This window comes from Notolepis coatsorum (genome assembly GCF_963971535.1).
Source record: "Notolepis coatsorum genome assembly, chromosome: 7".
Taxonomy (NCBI): Eukaryota; Metazoa; Chordata; class Actinopteri; order Aulopiformes; family Paralepididae; genus Notolepis; species Notolepis coatsorum.
In genome coordinates, this window is record NC_140171.1 from 136,849,185 (window position 1) to 136,871,965 (window position 22,781).

Sequence of the window (22,781 nt, forward strand, 5' to 3'; positions counted from 1 at the left end):
GCAGAAAACAATAAAAACATACTTATACTTTAGACCATATTTTAGTATGAATATGTGAATGAAAACGTTTAACGTTGCTACACCCTGAACAATACATATAGGACATTGAATGGGCCATAATAATGGCAATGTAGCAATAGAATTTAAAAAGCCCTGCAAAGAAGGGGAACTTCTCCATAGACAAATAGAGCTGGCGAGGGATGGTAAATTATGAATTTAACCCATGGCGATTAAAGTGTTAACAGTGAAGAGATATAAACAGGTTGTGCTGTATACAACCAACTTACTGCTTATCTCTTACAGAATGACCTCCTAGACCCTAATCAGTCAGGCTTCAGGACTGGTCACTCCACAGAGACAGCCCTCATTGTGGTCACAGAGGCACTTCACTTAGCAAAAGCGAAAGGCCTCTCCTCTGTCCTGATTCTCCTAGATCTATCTGCAGCCTTCGACACAGTCAACCACCAGATCCTCCTTGCGGCCCTCGCAGGAATGGGAGTGGCTGGCTCTGCGCTGACATGGCTGTCATCATACCTCAATGACCGCTCCTACCAAGTGTCATGGAGAGGGACCCTGTCGGCCACCCGCCCCCTGCGGACGGGTGTCCCCCAGGGCTCGGTTTTAGGACCCCTTCTCTTCTCCCTCTACACTAAATCACTGGGTAACATTATCACGTCTCATGGCTTCTCCTACCATTGTTATGCCGACGATACTCAACTCTTCCTCTCCTTCCCTCCCTCAGATATCCACGTCTCTGAGCGGATCTCGGCCTGTCTGTCCGACATCTCCGCCTGGATGACGTCCAACCACCTCAAACTGAACCTAAGCAAAACAGAATTGCTCCACCTGCCGGCCAAATCCTCCCCCCTAACCGACCTTTCAATCACAGTCGAGAATGCAGCTGTGACTGCGTCCCCGACCGCCAAGAACCTTGGTGTTGTCCTCGACGACCAGTTGAACTTCTCTGCTCACATCGCAGCGACGACCAGAACCTGCCGATTCCTCCTGAGCAACGTCAGAAGGATCCGCCCCTTCCTGACAAAAGAAGCCACCCAACTCCTCGTCCAATCAACAGTCATCTCCCGCCTCGACTACTGCAACGCACTGCTCGCTGGCCTCCCGGCCACTGCCACTAAGCCTCTTCAACTCATTCAGAACGCAGCGGCCCGCCTGATCTCAAACCTACCGAAGTCGGCCCATGTCACCCCACTTCTTAGGGACCTGCACTGGCTCCCCATTGCTGCACGAATCCGCTTCAAGGCCCTCGACCTAGCATACCGTGCGGCAAAGGGAACTGCTCCCGCCTACCTCCGGTCAATGGTCTCTAACTACACACCCTCAAGACCCCTACGCTCTGCATCTTCTGGCCGCCTCAGACCTACTCCTATCCAAGCTCCGGGAGGGTCATCAAAGAGAAGTCGCCTATTCTCAGTCCTTGCCCCACAATGGTGGAATGAACTACCCACCCCAGTTAGGACAGCCGAATCACGTCCAATCTTTCGCCGTCGACTAAAGACGCACTTCTTCAACCATTATCTAAATTAAAAAAAAAAAAACTAAAAAAAAAAAAAAAAAAATCTAACCCTAACTAACCGTACTGTCATGCACTTGTCCTAATAAACTAACCTACACTGTAGCACTCAACACTTTGATGAACATTGTTGCTCAGCTGATAGAGTTGTGCCCTTCCTGATGGCTTGTCGTACAGAACTTGTAAGTCGCTTTGGATAAAAGCGTCAGCTAAATGACTAAATGAAAATGTAAATGTAAATGTTTACCAATAAGGGCTTTAAAAATAAATAAATACCAGTGTTTGTTGCGCCTTTCTGCAAGAGAAGGCCAACCCACCCTATACTTTTTGTTTAACCTTTATTTACCCAAGGTAGGTTCGCTGAGCACAGATGCTCTTTTTTAGGAACGCCCTCCTTCACATTCACACAGTTCCATTCGGGAGCTGCCCAGTACAACCACAGTCTGACACCATTGGCCACTGAGCAACTCCACTGGAACAGTTTGGGGTTAAGTGCCTTGCTCAAGGGCACTTCAGCTGTAGTTGTTAACACTTTCAGTGCCACCAGGGGGCGCACGACTTAGTGCTTGAATGCCACCATCGGCGCCAATGTTAACGTTAATATCGCCTAATCTATGTTTTAAATTATGGCTATGTGTCTAATCTGCCCGTCGCTTATCAAAGAATCATTTTCCAGTCAGTGCTGTCAAGGCAGATTGGTTTTTTATCGCTTCATTTCCGTTTTAGAGCATTTTGAAAAGCGCCCGTTTTCAGATGAAAAACAGTCCATTCTGTGATAATCGCCTTTTACTGGAATATTCCAGAACGTTGATATTTGTCTGCCTATTTATGAATCGTTTTCAAATAAACGCTAGATGATCAATAGTATACGTGCACGCACGCACATTCGAGGCGCGCGCTGATAATAGCCGTTTTCATTTCCTCATGGATTTTACAGTGAAACCGATAGAGCACATTTCACAAAACAGCTTATATCTTCATGAAAACGAGTCTGATTATCCTAACACTGATAACATAGATTCCTTACCTGACATCAGATGGTATCCAAATGGTATATTCCAATTCCTGATCACCATTCGAAAAAATCGATAAGTGTATAGATCCAACGTGTGTACAGTAGAACACATGATTCCCCGCGGCTCAGAGGCTCCAGAATGAACTCTGATAACCCCGGCTGCATCAGTGGACTGGAAAATGTGGACTGGAATATTTTTTTTCCCCCATCCATTTTCATTGAGTCCATTCCATTTACCATTTACCATCTGGGAGACGATAGGGGGCGCTTTTTTCACATCTGATTGCCGGCGGCCCTTGGGTAGGCTAGGGTAGGCTCGCGTGATGCAATATGATTTCAGATCGCTAAAACAAAAAAAAATTAAAAAAATAAACTGAAAAAAATCGTGAGTGGCTTTCAACGTAACTATCGTAAATCCGAGATTAGCCGTGAGTGGCAGTCAAAGTGTTAAGGGGCTGGGAGAGAGTTATGAATTCACTTACCCAGCACAGATTTTTCCTGCCGGTCCCGGGGATCAAACCGGCGACCTTCCAGTCACAAACCCGCTTCTCTAACCTTTAGGCCACCGCTGCCCCACTATCATACAGGACACAATGGTGAGTATTATCTGTCACCAGTAATAAATCTAAGAGCAGAGTGATATGCAGAATCCAGAGGTTTAAGAGTTGATGCCGCAGCATGCCTATAAAATTTAAAATTACATCACCATAGTCCAAATCTGATAAGAAGACTGATTAAACTATTCTTTTTCTACTAAATGGAGGAAAATTGGATCTGTTTCTGTACAGGAAACCAATTTTCTGTCAGAGTTTAGATACAAGATTGTCCACATGGAACTTAAATGTAAATTTCTCGTCAAGCCACAGGCCAAGATATTTATACTCAGTGACTCTCTCTACAAGAGCCACTGACAGTAGATATTTAATATTTATATTAATATTCCTGGCTCTTGAAAACAACATAAACTTTGTCTTATTAGCATTTGAATTGAATTGAATACTTTATTTTGACACAAATCGTAGGACAAAAAAAAAACATTTAAAAAGACAAGACAATAACAGTGTCCACAACGCTGGTCAAAAATGGATAAAACACAATAAAGCCAAGGCTTGTTTCCATTGTGGTCCATACATGGAACATAAAAAGGCACAGAAACACAAATGGACATGTACACTAGACAGGATACATCCTAAAAATGTGTATAAAAACGCCTAACCTGACAACTCATACAACTAATGTTAAAAGAAAATCCGCAAACCCTTAAAAGCAACTCATGATAAAAGAAATAAAAGCCAAGTTATGATAAAAGAGATAAAAAACATTTTAAGACCAATTTGAGTTGCTGCTGAGCCATGTTTTTAGGGTGGATTTAAATCCGAGAGGGGAGTTCAGGAGTTTTATGAATGTTGGCAGGGCATTCCACATTACCGTAGCCGAGTAAAAAAATGCATCTTTCCCCATGCATGTCCTGACTCTCGGCGGGACCAGGTCCGTGGGGCTTCCTCTTGTGGCGTGTTTGTGGACATCTCCTACTTTATTAAAATAATTTACTAGGTACTTGGGGACCGTTTCTTTCAGTACTTTAAAAACCAGTAGCATTTTAAGCTGGTGTACCCTTTCTTCAACCCTAAGCCATCCCAGACTGCTAAAGTGGGCTGGCGTTAGGTGAGTCCTAAAGTGAAGGTTGTGCAGGAGTCTCACTAGTTTGTTTTGGGAGGTCTGGAGCTTTGTCTTCATTTGTTTTGATATGTTGCTGTACCATGAAGTGCAAGCATAGTCAAAGTGACATGGATGAGGGCTCCAGCTAGGGTCCTCAGAGCGTTTCTATTTATGAATGAGGAAATTCTAAATAAAAATTTGGTTTTTTGATTGACCTTAGTAATAACTTTTTGTGCCATTTTTTCATTAGAAAGTATGTTATTTAAAATAAACCCCAGGTAGGTGACCTCCTCTTTATCCTCAATAACGTTTTCACCTACTCTAATTTTAAAACCCTGGGATTTCTTTAGGTTGGCGTTTGACCCAAAGAGTATAGCCTCTGTTTTTCCCAGATGTAGAGACAATTTATTGTCACTGAGCCAAGAGCAGATATTTTTCATTTCACTGCTCAGGACACTTTCCACTTTAGACTTATCCCTGTCAGAGACCAGGAGTGCCGAGTCGTCAGCAAACAGGAACAGGTTGCAATCGCATGCCGATTTCATGTCATTAATATATATTAAAAACAGTTGAGGCCCCAAAATGCTTCCTTGGGGGACCCCACATGTCACTGGAAGGGACGAGGACAAGGTGCCATTGATGTCTACCACCTGTTCTCTTCCCTCCAGGTAGGACTTGACCCATTTGGCTGACTTGCTATCAAAGCCTATCGCTCTCAATTTTTCTAGTAGGATGGAGTGGTTGACCGTGTCAAACGCCTTTTGTAGGTCCAACATTATCATCCCGCAGTAGTTCCCCTTGTCCATCTCCCGTTTTATATAATCGGTCAGGTACAGTAAACAGGTGTCAGTGGAGTGTGATTTTCTGAAACCTGATTGGAACTGGTACAGTAGTCTATGTTCAGTCAGGTAGTTGTCTATCTGCTCATATACCAGCCTCTCAATTACCTTTGATATGGAACAAAGGATAGAAACGGGGAAAATTAAGAACCAATTTAAGACTAGCAAGGGCATCCTGTAGTAATAATAATAATTTAATAATAATTTAGGACCTGCTCAGAGGTCATTAATCGGCATGCATGCGATGCATGTATGCGATTCGTCTCTGCGATTAACCCATCCCGTCGTCCTTCCCCCCCAAGGGCCTTCCCCCCACCTCTGACTGACTTCCTGCGTCTCTGGTCAGCTGTCACAGGTCTGTAGTCATTGATGAATATCTATGAGCATACCCTACACAATCCAGTAGAATGAATGGTTATTAAGTTAGAAGCCTACAATAAAAAAAAAATTCAGTTATTTCCCAGTCAACATGTGTGATCTTAATCATTGATTATGATATTAGAGAACATGTATTTTCTTTAATAGGACTGAGAGAGTGAAAGAGAGAGAGAGAGAGGGGGGGGGGGGGGCTATGTTCACTCGATCATATTCCATTGATTTCCCACCTACATGCAATGCTAAAGAGCTTAATAGTTCAAGCATAAATAGACCCTACAGTACTTGTAAATAGTGTCAAGAAATTCCTAAAGCACTTTCGATACCAATTGGTCACATCCCTGATGTCTGCCGCAAAGTAACTCATCACACTTACTGACTCACCTTGACCGCTGAGTGTCTATGATGCTACATATGCACGCAATTAATACACTTTCACTTTCAGGGGGGGGGGGGGGGGGTTGTAGAGGGCATCGCCTGGGACTCCGAGCACCATTCTGATTGATTCGGCAGAAAATAATAATAATAATAACAATAACAATAATAAGAATAAGAATAAGAATAATGATAATAAAAATAAAAAAAAAGGTCCTTCCCCCACCTACCTTTCTGACACTGCTGGACCACGCATGGCTGGGGAGATGGCATTGTGGTGGTCTTACTACCGCTGAGGGTGTTAAATTCACTTTCTATTCTTAATTTTATAACTATCTGGAAAACATGCTAGAATGGAGAGTACTACTTATATTATATATTATTATTACTGTTTTTTTTATTAATTCATATTTTTAATTTAATTGCATGCGTGTATGCATGTACGTAAGTGTATACATCCGTTGATAATTCAATTCAAAAAGAGAGAGAGAGAGAGAGAGAGAGAGAAAACTGGCACTTTTTCTCTAGGAGGCAAAAGGCAGGTGTTTAAGCAGCACCCTTTGAGGTCTATGTCTGCATGTGTCTGAGATATGGCTTGATGTTGTTGCTCTCCAGGGGGATGGAGATCAAAGGGCTTTAGTCATCGTTCTTGCAACAACATACCTTCTGTTAGACGTTGCACAAGAGCTTCTGGATCTGCTACACAGGAAGTCAAAAGTCCTCCCTTTCCTGTGCTGTTGCAGTAAATGATCACTGATAAGAATTCATTGGCTCTGTGTTTAAATACTACTCTGCCATTACTCAAGAAAACTGGTGATTTAATTTGGATAGATTTGTTGAAATTTTTTTACCCCTGCAAGAGTAAATTATTACTCTTAATTGTTTTCCAGTAGGTGTTTTCCTGCATGCTGAACGCAAAATCCATTTGACTCCATGCCTAAGAATGCATCAATGTTGTCTTTGTATGGCAGCGACAGCGAGTCAAACCTGAAATAGAGAAACAGGATTACTTTTTGTTCTGCTGGTGGGTCTTACTTTTGGAACAGAAGGACGCATTATGGAACATCTTCCAGCCCTTCTGAAATAAACAAGCCGTGACCATGAAGTACAACCAGCCCTGCCTGCACTGATGCCCGCAATTCCCTTTCGTGGTAAACTCACAACGAACACAAACTGTGGGGGTACGGGAGACATCATCCGATAGACTTTTATACGCCTACATCTCCTGAACACGGAGAGACCAATTCCAAGACGACCGGCACTTTCTCGGCCGAGCCATAGTAACTTTTCCGCACCTACTCCAGAACTATGCATGCGCAGATTGCCTACGGAGTCTAGGTTCATCAATCTGCGCAAACAATTATAAAATAGAACGGACATACAGCAGTGCATCAGTAAGAAGTAAAAAGTGTGATAAAATAGTTCAATTTTGACTTACAACAGAGCAGTGCTCTTAAAATTACAGTGCATAGAACCGACACATGAATTTGATAGGAAGTGTAGGTAGGGTAAGAATAGTGCAGGTAAAGTACAATTTGTGTCAGGATATCCCTGATGTTTCATTTAAATGCCTGAGCAAAGAGATTTTTAAGCTGTCTTTTGAAGATGTCTAGCGAGTTGGCTTCCCTGATGTTTTGGGATGAAATGGAATAAAGAATACTGCAATTGGGTTATTGGTCTAAATCTTGCAGTGGGGATGTACAAAAGAACATCAACCCATCCACACAAAGCCCCTGAACTGCTCTGGATTGGTATGACTTGTGGCGAGATATCTTAAAAAAATGTGTGCAACTTTCAATAGCACACTGTATGTAACACACACCGATTCCTAATGCACAGAGTGGAACAAATGTTGTTACATAGGAACATAGTCTTCATAATTAGTATGATGTTGATGTTAGCACTGAGTTAATTAATATAAGGATCAAGGAGGGTGAGAAAGCTATTTGTAGCAAGCTATTTGATCTATACAGGCAAACAGACTATAATAGTTATAGCACACCGACACATGGTTTTATAATTTTTCTAGATAACTCAAATACTTAAGTGATTGATTGATCAATACTAAACGTATTGAATTAATTTGGCCCAGGTCTTCTAAAACAGCGACCAATTCTACCATTAACCGTCTTGCAAATTCAGAATAGAGCTACTTAAAGATTATAATTCTCAAATGTGTGTCTAGAGATTACATCTGGGTACTGTGTCATTTTGATCCCTATGGTGAGTAATGTTACACGCTCTTCTCTAAAAAATAATAGATAACACAAAATAGACCTACATATTAAACAGAAGGTGGATTATGTCGATTTCTATAATGTCAACGTGCGTCAGAGGAAGTGGGTGTTCACAAGCGACCCGTTATTACCTGAGATGTCGATATTCCATTCACTTTATTTTCTTCTTAGTGCCACTCCACTGAAATGACTCATTGCTAATGGCCTGTGTTGTGGTGGATGTTGCATGTCGTTGTACAGAGGAGACCTATTGTGTTTAAATGAACCGTGCACGGACACTTCCAGAGGGCATCTATCACCCCAACAAGATTAGCTCTGTGCTTCGTGTCCATGCTTTGAATTTTTTCTTTTTGTGGATGATCTCCTATTATCTCATAATGGATATTGCATTCACGTTTCGCAGAGCTGTAATAGATGGGAAAAGTTCTAGTTAGGTAGGTTTTCACAAATAATTGATGTGGCCTCCTATACTTCTAGGAAAGACTGGACTAACTGCTGCAATCCATATCTCTATCATAGGCCTAACTAGCCGTGACTTCATTAGTGGAGTGCTTCACTCCTTTCTAATGAGAACTGGCTTAGTGTAGTCGCTACGTGTGAGGATTCCGGAGCACAGTATGCTTTCCCTTAACACAATGGATGCCAGCCATTAGCCGGTCAAGATGCAAAAAATTTATATTTTTTCCATGCATACATTCCCGTGTTATACCGTGGTGACTATAAGTATGGTTTTACAGCGGTATGGGGTAATTCCTGAAAGGCTGCGTAATAGCCATATAGGTAAATTCTACTATTTGCGTTGGCGTTTCTTGCCTATACACGCTAGTATTCCCGAATCAAATATATACAGTAGCTATTATGTTTCCTCATGAATGCATTAAAGGGGGGGGGGGGGGGGGTCATTTCTGATTATTGATTACCAGTAAAGGCATTAGTATTGAATGCTAAAAACGCTGATCAGCTGGATCTGTATGAAAACCTTGCACAATCAAGCCAGAATTTACGTCAGATGATCCTTACCTTTGATCAGGAGTATTCCAAAAATAATATTCCAATTGTTTGATCTGCTCCATCCGATTTCCAATTGGCCCACGACATAACCCACCACAGCATATGCATCGGATGTCCTGTACACGTTTGGATGCGACCGATTGACACCTTTCAGTGTAACACAGGGTCTGGAACAGGGTTTACTGCAGCTCGATACCGCCACCTGGGGGAATCTGGCCAGTACTGCACCCTCAGCGTCGCAGTAGGCCTTCTAACGGCAACATACGTGTCCCTGGCATTGAATAGGATATTAAAATCGAAATAAAAGAAAAACGAAAAAAAAACATAATATTACGTGTCTGGCACCCAACCGCTGGCGAGCAAACACGCAATATTACGTGAATGGCACCCAACGTGTTAATGGCCCATAAACATGTTCAGTATGATTATTGTCAAAATTAATGCATTTCGTCATATATTCTCAGACACATTCACACACCCTCTTGCTTGTGGGCAATCCCATCAAGCAGCCGGGTTCCTTGGGTGTCATCCAAAAACAATAGGAAATATGGTCAGGGTGCCACCCTCCCTAAATCCTTTTTGTTGTTGTTGTTTTTTATTAATGCACCCTGTATTGTTAATGTGTTGCTGACCTTCTTATGTTTGATGGAGTGCATTTGGTAAAAGGAACAAATAACATTGGGAAATTAAAGCGGAAGATAACATTGCAATGCAGTGTGTGTTTGTGTATGTGAATGTGTGTGTGTGTGTGTGTGTGTGTGTGTGTGTGTGTGTGTAGGTGTGTGTGTGTGTGTGTGTGTGTGTGTGTGTGTGTGTGTGTGTGTGTGTGTGTGTGTGTGTGTGTGTGTGTGTGTGTGTGTGTGTGTGTGTGTGTGTGTGTGTGTGTGTGTGTGTGTGTGTGTGTGTGATATTGGCACTACCCCAGGCTGTTGAATCGCCGATACGGTTCAGCAACATTTGTGCTCAGCCGGAAACATTGTGGCTACCAAATTTGTGAGTGATCAGCGTACTGTATCAAATGCCAAAGCAAACAGTTCAGCTTCACTGTGGCTACTTCCTCATTGTATCTCCCTTTTTGATTGGTTCCTCGTGAGAGATGGAGCAGAAGGGAATCGAGAGAAAGCGAGTGGGAGACTAAGCAGGAAGAGAAAGGAGTCCATTGAGAGTAATTATTGAGGCAGAGATGGAGAAGGGAGGAGGTGGAGTCTATCTAGGTCGTCCTCGGACGGGCCCTCCATCGGTGCTTCCAGTCATCTCGATCCTTCATGCATCCTGCTAGCTCGCCGGTACTTCCTGCTCCCACATCTCTCTTGAGTACGTCCACGTATGTTAGTGTGGGACATCCTCGCGTTCCATGCCTGTGTGTTGGCTCCCACAGCACAAGTTTGCTGGCTGGCAGCTCTTGGTGTCTCTGGCAGTGACCTGCCAGCCTCATTCTCCTGGGCCCTCATTCATCAACGTGGCGTAGAAAATGTTCTATTTCCACACGTAAGCACAGAATTTAGAATCAGTGCACGCACAAAAAAAACGGGATTCACCACACGTGCGTACGCAGGTTCTACGCACACCTGTCTTGATAAATATGACTTTGATCCTACGTTTGAGCTTGTGCACTGTTTTAAGTATTTGCATACCAGACCCGCCGCGATTAACCATATACGGTAATGGAATACCCCCATGAAATGTGGAAAAATGGACTAAGCCGAGGGAAGCGTGTTATGTGACAGGCTGACAGACGTGTACACGTAGATGTCGGATATGATATCTATTAACCATTGCTGCCTGGGCAGCGCAAACACTAATAAAGACCTTGCTGGAATATGACTGCCTTTTCCCGTTTTGTTTGATTAATACCCAGGGATTAAAGTTCTCCTCAATTTTATTCCAAATCGCGACGGATTTTCCGTCAATTTTCTACCTGCTGCATATGATTTCTAGAGTCATACAATCTATTTTGATGTCAGTATTGGGTAGCCTATATAAACAATAATACGAGAGCATATACAAGAACAATGAATCTCACTGCCAATGATGTAGCGATACGCCATGTGTAGCCTGCCTATATGTGATCAATACAAACTTGAACTTGAATTCCATCATGTCTGTGTGCGGGTCACTGCGGGAACTCACAAGGCTGTTGTCACAATGTAAATAAGAACGTGCACTGAAAAGTTACAGTATGTAGTTGGTTGATTATTTGTATGACAGTCAGTAAACCCTTTCAAAAAGTATCCATTTTATTTAATGAATTGAAAACATTCAGCATCGCCTTCCTCCCGGCATGCAGCAACAACATGTATCAGGCAAATGCGCATCGCAACATTGACTTAGTGGAATCCCTTTCTATTCACATAACTGCATTTGTGATGGAGCTTTGACAGCTACAGTAACAGTCTATTGCTCGATCCATCTCCAATATCACGATGGACCGTGCCGGTGGCAAAGACCCGAGGGTGGAGAGGATCTTGAATGAATTCCATCATCATATATATATGTTGTGTGTCTGTCCACTATGTCTGTTACTTTGTTATTCCCCCCCCCTATCTATGTAAAGCGACCTTGGGTCTCTTGAAAGGCGCTATATAAAATGAAGCTATTATTATTATTGTTATTATTATCACATCTGAGCGGGAGCTCACAAATAGACTGTTAGTCTCAGTGAAGTTTCAACGGAGGTCATCTATTCTAACCAACAAATTGAAGTAGAAAGCATTTCGTGACCAATCTTATTTAGAAACATGAAACACAAAATAATTCGCTTTTTATTTGAAACAATATTTAATCGCGTTTGGAGGTTGGTGTTTTGCGTCTGCCCCCCCGTGCCAAACAAGCAGGCCAACCTCTTGTTCGCGTGTGAGCCCGTTATAATTACACTACTGTCGCTATTTTATAATGAACTATAATGAATTACGGGTCATACAGAAGTTGAACACTAATGCACGGAAGCTTATTTCCGCCTTGAAACTAATGCAGAACAGAGGAGCGCTTATGCCGTAGTAACGATGTTCTACCACTGGGCGTCAGCTAAGTGTGCTCCGAGCTGTGCGTACACATAAGCACGGAGTCAAGTTCAAGTTGAAATTGATGAATCCCACTCTTTGCTTAGAAATGGTCGTACGCACAGGTTAAGCACAAATCTGTGCGTAAGTCGGGTTGATGAATGAGGGCCCTGACTGCTACTTTCTCACTCACCCTTAGCGGTTGCATAGAAGAAGCTGAGTTTGATTTGAGGTTGGAGGTTGGATTTCCACACACTGGTCATGCCATTCAGGGCCTTCCACACAAGCGCCTTACTCACATTCTTACTCATCGTTAACCCCTCATGCCACCTATTAACTCCATGTAAACGGTCACCTTGTTTGTAGAGCTACTATAACCATATTCTATATTATAGCTATGGATACAGTACTATAGTAATTTGACACTGGGTTTCTTCCGGTCAAGATGCAAAAAATAAATATCTTTTCCATCCATATGTTCCCGTGTTATATAAGTATGGTTTTAGAGCCGTCTAGGGTAATTCATGAAATGCTGAGTAATAGTCCTACACGTCTATTACATTGTGGACTCTATCGTTCCTCACCTGAACCCGCTATTGTTCCGGATTCAAGTCCACATTATCGGTATTATGTTCCATCATGAACGCATGAAGGGGGGGATGGGGTAGTTTCTGATTATTCGACCGTCGGTAACGAACGGCATTCGCATTGAACACTAGGCATGGTTACCAGCCCGATCGCTAAGAAGGCATTGCAGGATCAGGCTAGAAGTTTTTTTGTATCTACTTTTTCTCCCCATTTTTCTATTTTTCTCCCATCCCAATTTCGTATTATCCAATTATTCTCTCTCCTGTCTCGAACGTTGCTAGACCATGCCTCCCACTGGTCGGCTGCAATGTGGATGAAGCCTTGCATCACGTGCCCCCTCCGGTACACGAGGAGGCAGCCGTCACATCTTTTCACCTGTACAGCGCGATCTCTCAGTGGCGAGGAGTAGCACGTGGGAGGCTCACGCTGCCCCCGATACTTTCCTTATTCTGCTGTACAGGTGCACCAACCGACCTGTAGGAGTCACTGTCCATAACGTCCGATGCCCACCCATCGGCTTTCCCACCTCCTAATACTGCCAACTGCCAATTAGTATGAACGACCAGCCAAGCCGGAAGCAACGCCGAGAGCTGGGCTCGAACCCAGCATCTCCTGCGTTAGTGGCGAGCGCCTTGCCCACTGCGTCACTTGATCAGGCTAGAATTGACGTCAAATCGCTCTTACCTTCGGCCGAAAGTAATTCAAAAAGAATATTCCAATTTCTTGATCGCCATCTGGTAGATCCAATCCCCATTTGATCGACGTTATAAATGACCATAACATACGGATCAAGCATAATTGACAGGCTTCGATATGACCGGCTGAACTGTGTGCTTCGCCGAGAACAAGAAATGAAATCTGAGACCTGGAGTCGTTCCACAGCAGAGGATACAGTGTTAGAAATGTAGCTCGATACCGCCGCCTAGTAGGATGTGGCCGGTACTGCACCTTCGGATTCCCACTATGCATTTTCAGCCAACACACATCACCCTGAGAATGAATCGGGTATTACAATAAAAAAAAAAGGAAAAACTACCCAGAAACGAGAATCTTCGTTTGCGGCACTGAACCGTCGGGGCACAGAAACGAGAATCTTCGTTTTTGGCACTCAAGCAGTTAATAACAATAATTTTAGTAGTAATAATAATAATAATAATAATAATAATAATAATAATAATAATAATAATAATAATAATAATAATAGCAATAACAAAAACCGTAAAAGCATCAAAGATAAGATAAGATATTCCTTTATTGATCCCCTTGGGGAAATTCAGGCATCATAGCAGCATGGGGGATGGGGGATGGGGGGGGGGGGGTACAGGTAGTAAAAACAACACAAGCAGTGTAAACAAATCAATATAATTTCAATCAATAATAATTTACTATCGAACTAACTGAAATATACAGTATTCACAGTGTCACATAAGGTGCAGTATGCATAAGGTAGTGTTATAATTTACTGTCTAACTAACTGAAATAATATACAGAATTCACAGTATCACAGTATTCACATAAGGTGCAGTATTCACATAAGGTGCAGTATGCATAGGGTGGTGTTATTGTCCTCCTTGGGTTCCTATTCGTTCTAGTTGGATGTCTGGCAGCAGTCCCTGCCCACTGTTGTGGAGCCTAATGGCCGCTGGTATGAAGGACTGTCCGAGGTGATTAGTTGAGTGTCGGGGGGGTATGAGTCTGTGGCTGAATGTGCTTCTCATCTTGACTAGCTCGTCGTAGAGGGGGTGGGAGGGATTATCCAGAATAGCAGCCAGCTTCCTTCTCATCCCCCTCTCTGCCATCACCTCTAGTCTGACCAGCTCGACTCCCACCACAGAGCTAGCCTTCCTCACCAGCTTGTTCAGTTTGTTGGTGTCCCTTGAGTTGATGTAGCCCCCCCAGCATGCCACGGCATAGAAGAGGACGCTGGCCACTACAGACTGGTAAGATTACTGCAGCAGTCTATTGCACACGTTGAAGGACCTGAGTCACCTCAGGAAGAACAGCCTGCTCTGTCCCTTCCTGTAGAGGGCCTCTGTGTTGTCCGACCAGGTTCCGATCAAGGTTCCACCATACAATTGCTCTGTTCAGATTTAGTCAACATTTGCGTTACAGTCATGCTTTCTAATCCTCGAGTCTGGTTCCCAGAGCACTCACAGTAAAGGAGCTCATTGTCTGGTGCAACAACCTGTGAGACAGATTTTTTTTTAAAATAAATAAAAAACCCTGCTGCTAACTTTGGCCCGTCTCATTAAAATCTGTTCCTGTGATGACAATGGGACTTATTGTGTAAACATCTTTGTTTATGAGAGGGAAGCTCAAACGTTATGACTGCTCTCTCAAGATGGGAACATGTGTGATGTGTTAGACCTTAAAGGGATAGTTTTTTGACTACCGTACCGCTTTTGAAACCGTAGCCCTATTTCTTACTTACCAATGATGACCGGCAATCAATGCTGTTCCTTACAGTAGCTTCGGATAGTTAGTCACAAACCAATGCAAAATCAATGGCATCATGCTCCTGACTGAGGCTCATTGCAATCTACTTTGTGTGCACTGATGAGTAGATTTCAGCTCGTGGAGCGTGACTCCATTGACTTTGCATTGGTTTGTGGCTAATTATTCTGAGCTATTTTTAATTATTCCCATCATTGGGAAAACAAAAGTTTTCTAACAGTTTTCTAAAGAGTTTTGTTGAAGGTAGAGGCTCTGTGTAGGATTGTTAGTAACTGTCTAACTGCATATATATCTGTGTCCACTGGAGGGCGTTCTAGGCGGAGACACCCTGGAGTACTACCAGGTGGCGAGTATAAGTATCTGTGTCTCCTCCCCCTTCTTTCTCTCCTCCCCAGTCTCTCAGTAAGAGAGGACTCATGTGTTAATGCTCTCACCATGTGAATAAAAGAAGCCACGCCAGTTCAGGCACAAGATAGAAATCATGCCTCTTGACCACATTATTGTCGCCCTAAGTGGAGTTCTGTTAACAAGTTTCTTAGTCAAGGTTCTGGGATTCTATTGTTATGGTGCCCTCATTGTAAACCGTAAGGAAACCACGCCCTTTGGGTAAAGCTTTTTTCATTAACTTTCACTCTTATTTTGTTTAACATTTCTGTTTTCAATTCAGTTTAGTTTTCGTTATTTTTCAATGGAGGTTTGCATTTCACTTTAGTTTGAATTATTATTTTAAAATTTTGTTTAATTTTGATTTAGGTTCAGTTTTAATATTTTATATAATATGGGGCACATTTACCAGTGGCAAGATTTAAGAAGTTATGAATACGTATATTGTGTAATATAGAACGATTATTTCATGTTATTGTTGCATGAGATTTTAATCACTCCAACAGCCCAAATTCCAACATGTCTCATGCCCCACTAGAACAGACAAAATATTAAATCATGTTTACTCCAACAATATGGATGCATATGGAGCTGTTCCCCTCCCCCACATGAGACAATCAATATGGGGCGACAGTGGGAGGTAGAGCAGTCGCCTGGTTATCCGGAGGTTCCCCGGTCAATTCCCGCTCCTCCCGGGCATTGTATCGAAGTGTCCTTGAGCAAGACACTTAACCCCTAACTGCTCCTGATGAGAAGGTTGGCGCCTTGTATGGTTGCCTCTGCCGTCGGTGTGTGAATGTGTGAGTGAATGGGTAAAATGTGAGAAACAAATTGTAAAGCGCTTTACCATTTACCATTTACAATCAGGCCACATCTCTTTGTTGCTTTTACCCAAGTACACCCCACTCTTCAAACATATGCCCTCAGTTAGAACAGTTAAAATATGAAACTATGGCCTGAGGGGGCAGACTCTGAGCTGCAGTACCGGTTTCAACACACGGACTGGACACACCACACTGATATCGACTCCTACACCTCCTCCATTGTGGATTACATCACCTCCAACATTGATAGTGTTACCACCCTCTAACAGATTACTACATTCCCAATCAACCAAGTCATGGATGAACAGCGAGGGCCGTACACTTCTAAAGGCGTGTGGCACTGCTTTTGGAGCATGGAGGACGCTATCATTCAACACCATCATCCCCTCCAAACTCATCTCCAAACTTGGTGACCTTGTAGAAACCAAGGACCTCAACGTCAACCCCTCTGTCTGCAACTGGATACTAGACTTCCTAACTAACAACCACCTGGCCCTCAATGCCAAGAAAACTACCGTAAGGAGCTCATCGTGGACTTCAGGAAGACTAGAGCTGGCGCGCGTCCCCTCGTCCACGTCAACGGGACGGAGGTCGAGCGTGTCTCCAGTTTCAAATTTCTGGGCGTCCACATCTCCGAGGACCTCTCTTGGAACCTTCCTCTTCTTCCTGAGGAGACTGAGGAAAGCCCACCTGTCCCCTCAGATTCTGGTGAACTTTTACCGGTGCGCCATAGAAAGCATACAACTGCATCACAGGTCTGGTACGGCAACTGCACTGCCTCAGACCGGAAAGCACTGCCGAGGGTGAAAACCGTCCAACGCATCACTGGTACATCACTCCCTGCAATTAAGTCTATCCATCACAAATGATGTCTGAGGTGAGGAAGGCATGCAACATTGTCAAGGACACCTCTCATCCCAAGCGCCGCCCTCCTCCCCTCCGGAAGACGCTAAAGGAACCTCCGTTCCAAGTCAAGGAGACTCAGGAACAGCTTCTTTCCCTCAGCTGCCATCTCCCCCCCCCCCCCATGAACTTAATTTTATAAATTTTTTCAAATATCTTTTAAGGGATTTTCTTAATCCTGAGTGAGAGAATCTTTATAATAATTAGATTTGGCATTTCTAGTCATAGCTTTACTTTTATTTCTCAGAAATCTGTATTTTTCCCATTCCTCAGGATCATTTGTCCTGTGAAATGAGGCCCAGGCCTTATCTCTCTGCTTGAAGATGCTAGTTAGTTCAGATGTGACCGAAGGAAGATGAATGCGCTTAACCTTCATATTTTTTAAAGGAGCATGTTTATCAATCATTTTTGTGTATTCCGAATGCAAGAAATTCCAAGCGTTTGGGTAATTCAATTTTCCAGATGCAAAATACAATACGGTGAACACTAAAGCAGTCTGACATGGTCCCTGATTTTGGAAATCTATTAGGATGTGAGACCAATATCCAGTCAAGTAGGGATTGACATGTGGGAGTGACCATAGCGTATAATGTCCATAGCTCTGCCATTTTTTACTAGACGTTCACAGAAAGGTAAAGAAACAATATACGTTGTATCTTATGGCAATAACATTGAGGTTTGTTCGACCGGTGAGATATAAACACGAAAATCACGTGAATATTTCGAAGAGAAAAATAGTTGGACTTCCGTTGTCGGCGGCTGGTGTGAGCTGGGTAGTGACGTTTTAGGACATTTAGACGTCCATCGAAAGCCCTGGGCCTCCTCTTTATTAGGGCTACAACGATTTCATGACGGCTTCCTTTATTTGCGTCTAAATCGCCCGTTTTCCAGTGCAATGCGCAGAGATCTTTACAAGCTCATATTTAGTTAATAACACTTAAAATTATTCGTAAACAAACGTATAGGTGCTGAAAATATACACTTTTACTGCTGTTTTGATAGGGTAAGGGTCTTTACTCTTGTCTACATTTGAAAACTTAATACGGACTGTATTGATCTATTTGTGATGTGAAATAAATATTGGCCCATAGCCGATCAGGCTTAAGTGGTTAAAGGCTTAATTTTGGATAAATCAGCCAGTGGAGAAACGGCTTGGTGATGATGCATGAGGCAGATGCGCTCAGCGCACAAAACACACAAAACACACAAAACACACAAAACACACAAAACACACACACACACACACACACACACACACACACGCACTCACACACACACACACACACACACACACACACACACACACACACACACACACACACACACACACACACACACACACACACACACACACACACACACACACACACGTACTGTATACATGCGTAATGAATCGTTACAGTAGGCTTCTATTATTCAAATGACTTGTTTTATTAGGATATCGCCGATATGTGCTGCCCCCCTGGTTCATGACCGCAGGCGGAGCAGGAGGTGGCCTTGAGAGCCAAGCGCACAGTCATTCATATTGACACTACTAAATAAGACTAAGTTCTACAGTATGACTTACTACTATAGGGCAGCGCATATCCCTAATAAAACACGTTTTATGGCTGCGGATGGTGTCATGTTGGGATTCAGGCAGACCGCAAAACACAGGATGTGGATTGTTCTGTCCAGAGCCATAAGTATATCACCAGACAGATGCAGACAAAGACTAATTCATTGAATCCCCACCGACTGAACTCTCAATGGGTACATGTTCCATACTTAGTTTAACCCTTTCACTGCCACACAACAGAATGTTAACCCTTTACTATCACACAACCGACGGTCGCCGGCTGTTGTGTGGCAGTGAAAGGGTTAACCTTCTGTGTATTGTCGCAGTGAAAGGGTTAACCGTTTGGTGGTGCGGCAGTGAAAGGGTTATTGATACTTGTTTACATCTTGCATTGCTGCTGGGTAGCACTTTGAATACTTGAGTGCTGCTCTTATTTTGACTTTCTTTTATATTGTTTTTAATATCAGGGAGTGCCGTCTTCATTTTGCATGTCGTTGTCTTGCACAGCGGAATAATGACAACAAAGCTTCTTATCTTGTCTCATTGTTCGTCTGATTTGTCTCAGTGAGATGCCACATAAACTGCTCTGGTATTTCTGTGTGTGTATGTGTCTGTCTGTCTCTGTGTGTTTGTGTGTGTAAATGTGTGTCTGTCTGTGTGTGTGTGCGTGCGTGCGTGCGTGCGTGCGTGCGTGTGTGTGTGTGTGTGTGTGTGTGTGTGTGTGTGTGTGTGTGTGTGTGTGTGTGTGTGTGTAAATGTGTGTCTGTCTGTGTGTGTGTGTGTGTGTAAATGTGTGTGCGTGCGTACGTGTGTCTGTGCATGCACGCGTGCACGTGTGTGTGTGTGTCTGTGTGTAAATGTGTGTGCGAGAAGAACTGGGACACTAGGTTCCATTTGCTGGCCGCCTCAGAACATGACTCTGCTGGAACATATATCTGGACTGTGGGCCACCGGGGGGGGCTCTCTCTGGAGGACAGTGACGAGTGGTGAGGCTCGGTGAAAAGCATCCTTCATGTTTACGTCTATAGTCTCCTGTTTCCCTCTGTCTACTCCTATAGCTGCTTGGGCCGTGTGGGGGGGACAAATGGAATAATATGGCAATTAGATGTCATCATTGCAGTCTGCGTGAGAGAGAGAGAGAGAGAGAGAGAGAGAGAGAGAGAGAGAGAGAGAGAGAGAGAGAGAGAGAGAGAGAGAGAGAGTATAAATACGTTATTGTATGGGAGTGTGGGTGGTGGTGACTATCACGATTCTGTACATGTGGATTCTGTACATGTGGGTGGGAGGTGACTATCACGACTTTGTACATGTACAGATTATCTGTATTTTATATATACTGTACATGTGATTTATGTGTGTGTGTAGGCCCATAAGTAGTATATTTTGTGAAACTTTCAGCTACAGCTACAAGTTATTACAGGTTGAAGAGCGGGGTTTAATGTGGAAGAGGGGGTTTTGGGGGGGGGGGGGGGGGGCAGCCAAATGATGATGTATAGTACTCACTCTTGTGGAAAATAGGATTCCTTTAAATGATCCAAGAAGATAGTAGGGTTTTAATATAGGGATTAATGGATTTGTGACATTCTGGCATGGTATTGGCACGACGCTGATGCAGTTGTTATATAAATAGCAAATTAGAGACTGGCGCCAAGGCTTACGCTGACACCCGTAGAAAAATACTACGGTAAGTTAAGCTATTAGCCGTTCCGTTGCATCACATTTACGTGACGGGATGAAATGTGTTTTTATCATTTCTAAAATAAAGGGAATTTGGCAATTTAATAAACGTCAATTTCACAAGGAAAAGTCTTGTGACATAGTGACAGGATGTCATTGGGAGAAAATGCTAAATAAATATGAGATTGATACCCGTGCGGCGAATCGCATTCAGAGTAAAAGGAGATTAAATTGAGCTCTTTTAGATCAATTTGGGTCAGTTAGGACGATGGAAATAACAACTGCCACGCCAACCAATCAGAATTAAGAGGCCTGAACAGATGCAGAGGCTTGCGCTAGACCACATTTAAACATTGCTGGGTTGTACATTGGGCTCATGCACCGTTGCAAACGTGAGCTCAAAACACAGAGTAGCACAGATACAAGGTCTTGTATATAAGATAAGATAAGATATTTCTTTATTGATCCCCTTGGGGAAATTCAGGCATCATAGCAGCATGGGGGAGGGGGGAGGGGAGGTACAGGTAGTAGAAGACATACAGGTACAGGTCACAGAATTATAGTACAGTGGAGAAGTAAAAATAAAAATGTAATAAGTGTAAACATTAACAATATAACAATATAATTAACTTTGGACATGTGCATATGGGCAACAATGTGCGAGATGAGGTATGTATGCCCTCTCAGTTATATTTGCCCTACAATAAATAGTTACAATATATAATCTAATATCTAAATCTATCATCTAAATCGAATCTAATATATAATGTAAAAAAACCAAATGCTAAAATGCTAAATGCTAAATATATGCTATATATAATCTAATAATCCAATAATTTAAAACTAATCTAATATATAATAAAAAATGCTAAAATGCTAAATGCTAAATATATGCAATATATAATCTAATAATCCAATCATCTAAATCTAATCTAAAAATGCTAAAATGCTATAAAATATCAAACGCATACTCTGAGATCACATGAATAACTTCAACTGGATCATTGTTTTTTTCAAGCTATAGTAAGCCATCGTCATGTTCAAGTGTACAAGATGTGCAAATATTTCATTTTTTGATCTGCATTTATCGAGTGTTTTGACTGTGGATATCGGGTATGATGATTATGTGGGAAATGTGGGATGTTTTTGTGCTTTAACTTGTTGGCAATTAACACTTTGATTACCAGCAATGCGGTGCGCCTTACCCCCGTTGAATGCCACCACCCACTTCAATGATAGCGTTGTGAACGCATAATCTCTGTCTTAAATTATGGCTATGTGTCTAATCTGCCCGTCGCTTATCAATGACTTGTTTGCAGTCAACATTGTCGAAACGGATTGTTTTTTAATCGGTTCATTTCCGTTTTATAGCATTTTGAAAAGCCCTCGTTTTCTTGAAAGTTTCAGGAAAATATAACTTTTCCGTGATAAACGGCATTTACTGGAATATTCTGGAATACACAAAAAACATTGTAATTTTTCGGCCTATTTATGAATAGTTTTCAAATAAACACTAGATTATCGATAGTATATGTGTACTTATGCACGCTAGAGAAGCAATCTGAAAAATCTATTCTCTTTTTCCTGATCAGCGCGCACAAGTCAAGTCAAGTAATTTATTTATAGAGCACATTTAAAAGCTCGAGAGCCAACCAAAGTGCTGTACAGTACAGTCAAAGCATAAAATCAATGTCCTATAAAATACACAAATACAAAAAGGCACAACAGGACAGGACAGTACATTCAAAAAATAGGACAAGCGGATAGGGGAGCACAAAGTACAGTATAGCACACCAGGGACAGAGGAGCACAAGAAGAGATACAAGAGGGAGGGGGCAGGATAAAATTGCATGGGAGTGTGTGGGTTAGGGAGTGGGAGAAACAGGATTAATCGAAGGCTAGGGAATAAAAGTGGGTTTTTAAACGGGCCTTAAATGTCTCCAGCGTAGGGGCAGATCGAATCTCCAGGGGAAGCTGGTTCCATAGTTTGGGGGCTACGGCCTTGAAGGAGCGATCGCCTCTCTTTTTTAGTCGGGGGGGGGGGGGACCAGCCGAGCCTGGTTGGAGGATCTTAGTGACCTGGGTGCTGCGTAGGGGGTGATGAGCTCGGTGATGTATAGGGGTGTTGCACCCGATAGTGCCTTGAAGGTGAGGAGGAGGATTTTGAAATCTATTCTAAGTGGGACTGGGAGCCAGTGTGCACACACACACACACACACACACATGGGGCAAACGCTGATATATAGGTGAAAACAGATTCGATTACCCCAAGACTGGTAAAATAGATTCCTTACCTCATATGAGATGTTCTCCAAAAAGATTATTCCAATTCCTGATCGCCATTCCAAATAT